Source organism: Castanea sativa, chromosome 8 (assembly GCF_040712315.1).
Source record: "Castanea sativa cultivar Marrone di Chiusa Pesio chromosome 8, ASM4071231v1".
Lineage (NCBI taxonomy): Eukaryota > Viridiplantae > Streptophyta > Magnoliopsida > Fagales > Fagaceae > Castanea > Castanea sativa.
In genome coordinates, this window is record NC_134020.1 from 36,044,153 (window position 1) to 36,056,726 (window position 12,574).

Below are 12,574 nucleotides of genomic sequence, written 5' to 3' on the forward strand. Positions count from 1 at the left end.
ACATCCCCATCAGGGTCTTTTTACTCCCCACAATAGCCCCTCAAAACTCTAATTTTCAACGTCCGAGGAGAAAAATAGGGTTTTGATCTGACGAGAACCTACTCCACACACTTTGTGAGTGACTGCGCGTGTGGAAATCGTTTCGCGTCCCAGAAGATGCCACGGGGCGGTTTTATTTTCAAAAACGCGCGCATTTATTGCTGTAAGCTACACTTTGTCCCCCACGTTCAACGGCAAGATGGGTATCCAATGGTCCTCGTTACTCCACGAAAATTTGGGCGGGACGAATGTAATTTCGAGGCCGCTTTTCCGCACATTGTGACGCTTCGGGAACCTGCGCCTTCATTTAATTCCCCAGGGGCTAATCCCATCAAAACATCAGCAATCATACTTTGCCTGCAGAAAACCGTGGAAATTTGCACACCTTCAACTTTGTAAGTTCTTGCTCTCTCTATTCTTAACCTTTTCTCCTCGGATAGAGTCCTCGGCTGTCCTCGTAGATATTCTCCCCTTTAGAGTTTAGCCTTTCGTTCTTTTCTGATGGGTAGGTTTAAGTGTCTAGTTGATACCACCGCTGGAATGCAAGGCTTCAGAGCCAAGTATAATATTCCCAGCGATGTAGGTTTAAAATATTGCCCGGCAGAAGCCGTGGCCGGTTCTAGAAAAGAGGGAGAGGTTATCATCCTAATGATAGCCTTTATAGAGGGTGGGATGACCCTCCCAATGAAACTTGTAACTAGGGAGTACCTTCGCAACCACCGGTTGTGTCCCGATCAGTGCCTCCCAAACGTTTTTAGAGTTTTGGGTAGCGTCGATGCTTTAAACGAGCAAATGGGTCTAAACCTCACCTGGCACGATGTCGTCTTTCTGTACGAATCCCATAAACTCTCCAACGTAGGTTACTACATTAAATCCCACTCCAGCGTCGTTAGGCTAATCTCCTGTCTGCCCAAATCCAACAAAGGCATGAAGGATGACTACCTGATCGTCTCTGGGAACTGGCACGACGGCCTCCACTGCCCAGTTGAGTGGGGAAATCCAGGTGCGAAACCTTAGGATTAACCTCCCCATATCACAACTTCCCTTAATACTCACAAACATGCACACTTAACATGTATCTACATTTGTTTAACTTTATCACTTGCTGTGTGAATCTGACCATGTTGTTCACTTTCACGTCTTTCTTTGCAGATAAGTAACTCGTGCGTCCACGCTTGAGCCACTGCAGCGTTGCCGATCTAAACCGAGTGCTTCGCTCCGAGGTGTTTGTCAGCAAGGACTTACAACTTAGAGCTGCTCATCTGATTCTGGGGTACACTCCCATCTCTTCAGGAGATAGAAAACGCCATAGTCGCGGGTGACCAAAGACGAAGGAGAATAAACGTAGCCCGGCCCCACTTTTTGGATGACCACGATCTCCCTGACGCCCCTCACACCGTTTTGTACAACCAGCCCATAGCGGCAATTCCCCTCGCTGTGCACTCTCAGGCAACTGTTGTTCCAGAAGAGCAGGTGTCTTCTTCACACACACTAGACGAAGAGATAGATCAATTCCAACTTGAAGACACCGAAAGGCCTCGAGGGAGCCAGTTCGTCGTACTCTCTAACGAGGAAGAAGAAGCCACTGAGGCCTCTGGAATTGCAGGATTAATCGTTGCCCAACCAGAGGACGAATCCGAGGAGGAAATGGACAGGATGAAGGGTCTCCTGACCAATAGAGCTGCAAAGGTTGTTGAGAAAAAGACGGGGACAACCCAAGCTCTTCCATCTTTGCCACCTCCCCTTTCTCCAGCCGAGCCGAAACTTCCAGCCGAGGATCCCAAAAAGAAGAGAAAGGAGGAGGCCGAGGGGACGATCAGCAAGGACCCCAAGAAACCACGACAACAACTTCCACCGGTTCAGCAGCAGAAGCTGGACAAAGGCAAGGGTAGGGCCCGCTCAGTTGAAAGCGGGGAGATCAGGGACGAGGCCAAAGTGCGCCGAGCACCGACCACCTGGTCCCCTGACTTAAGGCTGGACGGTGCACCCATCTCCTGCCAATCCAGTATAAGGGCGGTTCAACAAGGTCATGCCCACCACTTGGCCGAAGTGTTGGAGTGCCCCCTTCTGCTGCCCAAGGACATGGAAACCTTGGAGAAAATGAGCCAGCCACAACTATTCCTCTCTTTAAAAAGGGACTTAGCGCTGGTAAGTTCAACCCCTTTAGGAAGATTCCAATTTTTAACAATATCAAATTATTCATAAGTGCTTTGCTATATCTGACTTCCTCGCACTTTACTGCAGGCCATTCAAGAAGTCTTCGTAGCCGAGAAATTCATAGAGGACACTCGGAAGAAGGCCAGAACTGAGCAGGAGATTAGGATGGAGACTGAGAAGTCCTTGGGCACAGCCCTTGCTAAGAACGAGAAGCTTACCTCGGAGGTGGCTGATCTAAAGAGAGAGAAGAATGGGGCCGAGGCGAATCTGAAGACCATGAAGACCCAGATAGAAGGGCAGCGCAAGCTCCTTCGTGAAAAAGATGATGAGCTCTCCCAAGCCCAAAAGGAACGCTCGGATTTGGAAAAGGAACTTGCGCTGATGAAGGAAGAAGCCAGCTCATTCCAACGCTCTCTACAGGCTGCCAAGCAGATGAGCTACGAGGAAGGGGTAGCAACCACCGAGGAGCAGCTGACAGAGGCCTTCGCGGCTTTGTGCCGGGAGTACTGTCAGAAAGTCTGGGGGGAAGCCCTAAACGTAGCTGGAGTTCCTCTATCCTCGGATCTGAGGAAGTCTGAGAACGTTTGGTTTCCCCTGGAGATACAGGAGATTGAAGAGGCTCCTGCTGCTACTCCTACCCCTGAGTCAACTCTCCCCCGCTCTGCCTCCGATGGTCCCACAGCTAATTCCAGATCCTACAGAACCTTCAGGTTCCAACAAAGAGAAGGAAGGAGGCGGGGATGCAGAGAAGGACTTGAGCCAGAAAGTGGAACCCAACGTCCTTCCAACGAAGACAGCAGGCAAAGGAAAGCAAGTCCTGACTCCCTTTGAGCTGGAGTTGAGAAAGACTGAGGCCACCAGTACCTCTCAGCAAGACCCCCCTCCAAAAGCTTAGGACCTAGCTTAGGACTTCTCTTTTTCCATATTTGAATTAAATATGTAATGTATATTCGAATGATTAATGAAGAACAATTTCATTTAATTCTTACTTATGTTGCATCCATCTTACTTTATTCTTTTTGTATTTGTCATAAAGATTGCCAACAGTATATAGTCAAAAAGGGACAGGACAAACAAGTCTAACTCCAAGTATTACACAATCATAACCTCCACGCAGTCATTCGCATGTTTTAGTATTAAAAACTTAACAGCAGATGATATGGTTGAGATATTTTAAACAATGCCTTGGTAAAAAAGAAAGACCTCATATAATGGTTAAACCCTTATAATGTGTGGTTTTGTTTTTAGTAGGATGTAAGATCCAAGGACCATTCCTTACATAAATTTGCTTAACACTTAAAGATATGGAACTTTAAGATCCGATCTAACAAACAGTAAGGCACTAATTTCCAGACGCAATAAGAAATTAACTTTAATCAAGTTTACAGTCCGAGAACAAGACTTAACCAAGTTGATGTTTGATTATTTAGATCAGTAACTTCAAATGTTAATTTCCCCAAAGTAGGAGGTCCAAGGACCCGGCATAACTAAGGTTCTGTTTAATAAATGACAAGACATCAATTTCCACAAGGTTTGTGGTTCGAGGACTACACTTAACCAAGTTTCTGTTTGATTCTTAAGAACAATAACTTCAAATGTTAATTTTCCCAAAGTAGGAGGTCCGAGGACCCGGCATAACTAAGGTTCTGTTTAACAAATGACAAGACATCAATTTCCACAAGGTTTGTGGTCCGAGGACTGCACTTAACCAAGTTTCTGTTTGATTCTTAAGAACAGTAGCTTCTAATGTTAATTTTCCCAAAGTAGGAGGTCTGAGGACCCGGCATAACTAAGGTTCTGTTTAACAAATGACAAGACATCAATTTCCACAAAGTTTGTGGTCCGAGGACTGCACTTAACCAAGTTTCTGTTTGATTCTTAAGAACAGTAGCTTCTAATGTTAATTTTCCCAAAGTAGGAGGTCTGAGGACCCGGCATAACTAAGGTTCTGTTTAACAAATGACAAGACATCAATTTCCACAAGGTTTGTGGTCCGAGGACTGCACTTAACCAAGTTTCTGTTTGATTCTTAAGAACAATAACTTCAAATGTTAATTTTCCCAAAGTAGGAGGTCCGAGGACCCGGCATAACTAAGGTTCTGTTTAACAAATGACAAGACATCAATTTCCACAAGGTTTGTGGTCCGAGGACTGCACTTAACCAAGTTTCTATTTGATTCTTAAGAACAATAACTTCAAATGTTAATTTTCCCAAAGTAGGAGGTCCGAGAACCCGGCATAACTAAGGTTCTGTTTAACAAATGACAAGACATCAATTTCCACCAAGTTTGTGGTCCGAGGACTACACTTAACCAAGTTTCTGTTTGATTCTTAAGAACAGTAGCTTCAAATGTCAGAGATACTCATAACTTTAAAATGTTCACTGACAAAAGCACATTTTATTAATAATAATACCTTCTAAGATTGTTTACATTCCATGGGCGTGGTACAATTTTTTCATCTAGGTCAGCTAGCCGATATGACCCTATGCCGGCTACTGAAACAATGCGATAGGGGCCTTCCTAGTTGGGTCCTAGCTTACCCCAAGCTGGGTTCTTAGAAGTCCCTACGACTTTTCTGAGTACAAGATCACCAGGTGCAAGCGGCCTTAGCTTCACATGGGCATCATATCCCCGTTTTAGCTTCTGTTGATAATAAGCCATTTGGACCATAGCCGCCTCGCGCCGTTCCTCAAGTAAATCAAGACCTTTCTCCAGGAGTCCCTTGTTATTCTCCGGGCTAAAAGAACTTGTCTTTAGGGTGGGGAAACCATATTCCAAAGGTATCACCGCCTCGGCCCCATAAGTCATAGAGAATGGCGTTTCTCCAGTGGACCTGCGCGGTGTGGTCCGATATGTCCACAGAACATGAGGGAGCTCTTCTACCCATTTGCCTTTCGCATCGTCCAACCTTTTCTTAAGCCCACTGACTATGACCTTGTTAACGGCCTCGGCTTGCCCATTTCCCTGAGGATAATATGGGGTGGAGTACCTATTTACGATACCCATGTCACTGCAATACTTCCTGAAAGCTTTGCTGTCAAATTGAACTCCATTATCTGATATAAGTGTATGTGGTATTCCAAATCTGGTGACGATGTTCTTCCACACAAACTTCTTGGAATCAACATCTCTAATGTTTGCCAAGGGCTCCGCCTCGACCCATTTAGTAAAGTAATCCGTTCCTACAAGCAGCCATCTTTTGTTACCTGCTGCCCTCGGAAACGGCCCCACTATGTCCAATCCCCACTTTGCGAAGGGCCAAGGACTGAAGAGGGGGTTAAGAACTCCTCCAGGTTGATGGATGTTAGGGGCGAACCTCTGGCATTGATCACATTTCCTAGCGAAGTCTTGAGCCTCCCTTTGCATATTGGGCCACCAATAACCCTGAGTCAGAGCTCTGTGGGCCAAGGACCTTCCCCCAGTGAGGCTGCCACAAATTCCTTCATGCAGTTCTTCCAGAAGTGCTTTCATTGAGTCAGGGTGCACACACAGCAAATACGGTCCTGAAAAGGATCGTTTATACAGTTTCTAATCCTCGGACAACCAGAAGCGTGGCGCCTTTCGATGTATCTTATCTGCTTCCGATTTGTCCTCGGGAAGGATGTCATTCTTAAGAAAAGACACGACGGGGTCAATCCAACAAGGTCCAGGCCTTACTAGATGGATGCGAGCCACATTGATGGGGGTAAGAGTTGGCTTTAGCAAATCCTCCACAAGGATAATCCTGGGCAAACCCTGAGCCGAAGATGTTGCCAATGTGGCCAAAGAATCTGCATGGGTGTTTCCACTCCTAGGAATGTGAGCTAAGGAAAAGGAGTCAAATTCAGCTTGTTGACGTTTGACCTGGGCCAAATATTCCTGCATTCTGGGGTCTCTAGCCTCCATGGTCTCCATGACTTGGCCGACCACTAACTGAGAGTCCGAGAACACATGGACTTCCCTTCCACCCATTCTACGTACCATCTGCATGCCTACCAAGACTGCTTCATACTCGGCCTCATTGTTAGTAGCCGAGAATGCCAATCTTAAAGATTTTTCGAAGACAATTCCTTCAGGGGACATTAGAACAAGTCCAACACCAGACCCTCTCTGATTAGCAGCCCCATCCACATACACTTTCCAAGCCGAGGGCACGACGGCCGTGATCACTCCAACTGATTTTGCATCCAAGTGTGCTTCTTTTAGAGCTTCTTCTAGCAATGGTTCAGCAACCTCTGCCACCAAGTCAGCGAGGACCTGGCCCTTCACCGAGGTGCGAGGCTTGTATTTAACATCAAAAGCCCCCAGGATGGTTCCCCACTTTGCTACCCTTCCTGAGTAGTCGGCGCTACGCAGCACTGCCTTAAGGGGTAATTGGGTTAGAACAACCACTGTGTGAGACTGAAAATAATGGGGAAGCTTTCGCGTGGCATGAACCACTGCCAAAAGTGCTTTCTCCAAGGGTAGATAACGCCCCTCGGCTTCGTTTAAAGATTTGCTAACGTAGTATACCGGCCTTTGCACCCCGTCATCGTTCCTTATAAGGACCAGGCTGACCGCATGGACAGCCACTGCCAAATAAGCAAATAAGACCTCGTCTGCCTCGGGACGAGACAAAATGGGCGGCCGAGAAAGATATTGCTTGAGTTGTTGGAAAGCTAACGAGCAGTCCTCGGTCCATTGGAACCCTTTCCATTTGTTCAACAACTGAAAGAAATGACGACATCGGTCAGCCGACCGAGATATAAATCTGTTCAAGGCGGCAATCATTCCGGTTAATTTCTGGACTTCTTTTGGGTTCCGAGGAGGCTGCAAGTTCTGAATAGCCTTAACCTGTGTTGGGTTTACCTCTATGCCTCTATGAGTGATCATGTACCCCAAGCATTTTCCAGACCCAACGCCGAAAGAGCATTTTGAGGCGTTAAGGCGCAGCTTATACTTTCTTAACACCTGAAAGGTGTCAGCCAGGTCTCTCACGTGTGAAGGTATCGTTTTGCTCTTCACCACCATATCGTCTACATACACCTCAATAGTCTTCCCCAACTGCTGTTCGAACATCCTGGTCATCATTCTTTGGTAAGTAGCCCCAGCATTTTTCAAACCAAATGGCATGACCTTATAATGATAATTCCTGGTCGAGGTAATGAAGGCAGTCTTCTCTTGGTCCTCCAATGGCAAGGGAATCTGGTGGTAACCTTGGAAAGCGTCCAGAAAACTCATTCTGGGATGTCCGACGGTGGCGTCCACCAGTTGATCAATACGCGGCATTGGGAACGAATCTTTGGGACAGGCCTTGTTTAGATCGGTAAAGTCTACACATACCCTCCACGTTCCATTCTTCTTTTTAACAACAACCGTATGGGCCAACCACTCGGGGTAGAAAACCTCTTTGATAGCCCCAGCCCTCTTAAGTTTAAGAACCTCTTCCTTCACAGCCTCGGAATGTTCTCTGGAAGATCGCCGAGGTGGCTGCCTTCTCGGAACAATAGCTGGGTTGACATTTAAATGATGACAAATGAAGCTCGGATCAACGCCTGGAGCTTCATAAGGATCCCACGCAAAAACATCAATATTGTCCTTCAAGAATTCTAACAATTCCATCTTCTCTTGGTGTGGCAAAAGTACACCGACTTGGAAAAATCTCTCTGGGTCATCAGCTACTGGAAACTTCTCCAACTCCTCACAATGTGTCTCCTCTCCTGTCACCATCCCAGATAAACCAGGAGCAGTTAATTGCTATAAGCCTTTGGTGATCAGAGCCGAAGATTCGGCTTCCGTCTGATGCAGGACAGCAGCCGATATGCATTGCCTGGCCACCGATTGGCTGCCGAGGACCTCTTCAACACATTCCCCCGAGGGAAATTTAACCTTAACATGCAAGGTAGAGGAGACAGCGCCAAGAGCGTGCAGCCATGGCCTGACAAGGATGGCTGTATATGGAGAGTACGCGTCAACCACAATAAAGTCCACCTCAACCGTTTCTGAGCCGGATTGAACGGGCAAACGAATCTGTCCCTTCGGCACAACGGCTCTCCCTTCAAAACTTATAAGCGGCGAATCATAAGGAGTAAGATCTTCCAACTTCAACCTTAACCCCTTGAATAGATCAGGGTACATGATATCTGCACCGCTGCCCTGGTCTATCATCACCCTTCTCACATCATAGTTCCCTATCCTGAGGGTGACCACAAGAGCATCGTCATGGGGCTGGATAATCCCTACCTTATCCTCCTCGGAGAAACCTAAGATGGGCAAAGTGCCCTTCAACCTCTTCAGCCTGCTACCCACATCCTCGGCCTGAGGATGGGAAACCGCCATCACCCTAGTGGGACCTGAGCCGATCCTACCAGGTGCAGCGAAGATAACATTAATTGTTCCCAATGCTGGCCGAGATGAATTGTTCCTCTGGTTGTTTGAGCCAACTTGACTGACCTGCCCAGCGGGTTGACACAAGTGCTGCTTTAACTTTCCCTTACTGACGAGCTGCTCCAGATGGTCCCACAGGGTCCGACAGTTCTCGGTAGTGTGGCCCACATCCTGATGGTACTGACAAAAGAGGTTTTGATTTCTTTTCGCAGGGTCCCCTGCCATCTTGTTGGGCCATCTGAAAAAGGGCTCTTTACGAACTTTCTCTAGTAATTGATGCACTGGTTCTCGGAACACAGTATTTACAGCCTGAGGTGCTGCCGAGCCGGATTGCCCGAAGTAATCCCTCCTCGGCTTATTGTTGTGATATCTATCTGACCTGAAATCCCTTCTCTCCTGCGGGATAACCTTCTCCTTTCCCTAGCCCTGCTGCTGGTCTTCCTCTACCCTTTTGTACTCATCAATACGATCCATAAGGCGGTGTACGCTGCGGACGAGCTTTTTCGTCAAAGACTTTCTTAGGTCGTGGTCAGTAGGAAGACCTACCTTAAAGGTATTAAGCGCCACCTCATCAAAATCACCATCTATTTCATTAAACATTTCCCAGTATCGGTCGGAGTATGCTTTCAGCGTCTCCCCTTCCTTCATGGCCATGGATAGCAGCGAATCCAATGGCCGAGGGACTCTGCTACACGTAATGAACCGCGAAGCAAATGCCCTAGTTAGCTCCCCAAATGATCCCACAGACCCCGATTTGAGACCATTAAACCATCTCATAGCCACAGGTCCCAAGCTGGAGGGGAAAACTTTACACATCAGAGTCTCGTTGTGAGAGTGCACCGCCATCCTCTGGTTGAAGTGACTCACGTGCTCCACCGGATCAGTCCGGCCATTGTAGATGGTAAAGGTGGGCTGGGTGAACCTCCTGGGAAGCCTCCCCCTCTCAATCCTCCGTGAAAACGGAGATTTGGAGAGTTGGTGTAACGCCCTACTCATAGCGTCGTTGCCCAAGCCCCTAGAAGGAAGATTCTTGCGTCTGCGAGCTGGCCGGTCGTCCTCCTCACCGGAGGACACTGAGCTGGCAAATGAGCACGATCTCGAAGTGTAGCCAGCTCGCCTATCCTCTTCCGAGGAAGGATTAGGTGAGGATGATGAAGGCCTACGTCTGGCGCGGCGTAGCTTTCTCTTTAAACGGTTGATCTCCTTCTGCATGGTTTTAGAATCGTCCTCCTAGGGGGCGCTACCCCCACCATGAGTATGGCTGGCGCCTGGGTACTCTGTATGGACACTTCCCTCACGATCCCTTCGATGTTCAAGACGCTCGAAATGGTCCTCCGGTTATGATTCCTGTGACTCTGCATGGTGAGAGCCTAAGCCTGCCATAATATCCCTACCTCTTCTAGACTAGATTTCCCACAGACGGCGCCAATTGTAAGTGCACAATTGCACCTGGCCCGAAGAACAGTTACGGGCTCAGGCCCAATGAGCCTTAAACAATATGAATTTGTAGAGTGTGGGCTTGAAACCCAGGTTAGAAGTGTCTGAGGATTAAATGACAAGCCAAAGATTACAAACACTTGAAAAACAACAAGGAATATTGTAAATCAACCTGCTCGGACGTAAGCCGAGAGCTGTTCTTATATTATCTCTTTCTCTTTTTTCTTTTTCTTTTAGATTACAAAGAAGGGGCCCCCTCATTCCTGTTCTAGGTTGCTCCTTAAATACTCCTCTTTTTGATACTTTATACACGTGTTGCCCCAACTCCCCCTTAGCCTAGATATTTCTTTTCTCAGTGCCTTTGAATAGTAACCGGAAGTTTTCCTTCCACTGTTCAGGTGTCACTTCCCCATTAATGCGGCCAGGGTGGTAGGTGCAGGGTCTTTAATGTGGAGGTGACAGCCTTTATCCTTGGTATTTCTCTAACATCGGTGCTTCTAGGACATTCTAGGGTTCACCCCCTTTAACCATTGGTCTTGACCGTGTCATTCCCTAACCTTTACCATGAAGTCCCGGGTTCTCCGGTGCCCGTCCGAAGGGAAATTCACCCTCGGCTGGATCCTCGGCGTATGGGCCGACCCGTAGTACTAACAAGTTCTAAACCCAAGAGCAGGTCGGCCTTCCTTAGCATGGCCTAAAGGCCCACATCCCCATCAGGGTCTTTTTACTCCCCACAATAGTAATCTTAAATTAATATAATTTTAATACAAGAATACAACATTACATTGTTTAGGAAGGTGATGAGATTAAGATGATGTGATATATTTTGTAATTTTAAATTATAGTAATGTTAGAAAAAATAAAATAAATTAAAAACTTTAATGTCATATCATCATAATGTGCATCACATTAGGAGCACATCACAGCTAACCAAAAGACCATAACAGGAATCTAAGGCTGCGTTTGTTTCGGCTGAAAATGGATTTGGGAAAATATTTTACATCCTACCGTGTGTTTGGTTGCGCATGGAAAATTTGGTCAAACAGAAAATCTTAAACTTTGACCGTAAAATAAGCCCTTTGACCATCATCTACACTTCTCTTTTACCTTCAAATGATTTCTGAACTCAGACACCCGAAGAGAGAGAGAGAGAAAGAGCAAGAAGAGAGAGTAGAGAGAGAGTGAGCTAGAAGCACACACAAACCCCAGATCGCACCACCACCCCAACCTCAGCTCCACCCCACACACCAATGAGAGAGAGACGTCGCTCCACCCGCATGCAAACGCCGATCCAAGGTCCACCCACACTCTAACGAGCAACGCTGCCATTTTCCCCTCCGCGCCGGTGATTTTTCTCCCTTTTCTTCTCTTCTCTCACTCAACCTCACCTCCGCCCACTTCAAGCTCCAAATGTACTCGATCCACCAAGGCAAAACTCTCCCTCATGTAAGCGAAGCCCATCTTACCTCCAACATCTCCGATTTGTCGCTCCCACATCTCCGATTTGTCGCTCCCACATCGTCGACGAAACACTTCTCTTAAACCCACCCTCTACAATACCCGATCCACATCCTTCAAACCCATCTCCCTTTTCTTCTCTTCTCTCACTCAACCTCACCCCCGAGATCACGCCACCGAGATCACACCGCAGCATCGTCGAGATCGCACCGCCGAGATCGTCTCCCATGACCCACCCATGACCAATCTCTCTCTCTCTTTCTTGATCTACCTGTCCCTTCCCCTCAATTTTTGATCACTCTCTCTTCCTCCCTTTCTTAGTTTGACCGAATTGTTTGAGTTTAACGAATGGTTTTGTTTTGATTTTTTTTTTTTGAGTTTATATATTGAAATTTTCTATTATAAAATTTTTTTAGAAGCTGAGAAAATGTGAGAAATTAGTAAAAAAATGGCATTTTCAGAATGCAACCAAACACATGAAAACATTTTCTAAAACAATTTTCATAACGCAGCCAAACACTTGAAAATATTTTTCCTTCTCGAAAATATTTTACACTCGAACAATATTTTACATTCAACCAAACTCAACCTAAGTACAAATGATGCGGTGTAAAACTAGGGACCATAATTTCTGAAAAAAGTTGACAAGTGTGTCCGCTTCAAAAGAGTAGTCAGAGAGTTGGGATCCAAGATTACCATGTTGTGGCCTACAAGATTCAAGCCCAACCATCGAATGATCTCTCTAGAGCTCAAGCCTAATAGTCCAAACACTTCAAGCCTAAATAACTTACCCAACATAGTTAATCATCTTCTAGCCCACAAACACTTGAGTTCTTGTCCAATATTCTAACATTTTTTATTTACCCAAAGACAACTTCTATTTTACCATTCAAAAGTCACTACAAGCCCGTCATCAAGCCTACCATTCAGCCCAACACAAAGCTTATTTCTCAATCCACCAACAAGCAATTGGTTCCTTAAGCCACTCAGCCCCAATGGCCCAAGGATTCTTTGCCAGAGTTTAGGGACCTCCTAACCATAATGGTAGGGAAGATATGCATGCTGTCCTCCAAAGTTTCAAGAACAAAGAACTCAGACCTAAGCTATTGTTTTTCATAATGTGTTTGACAATCAAG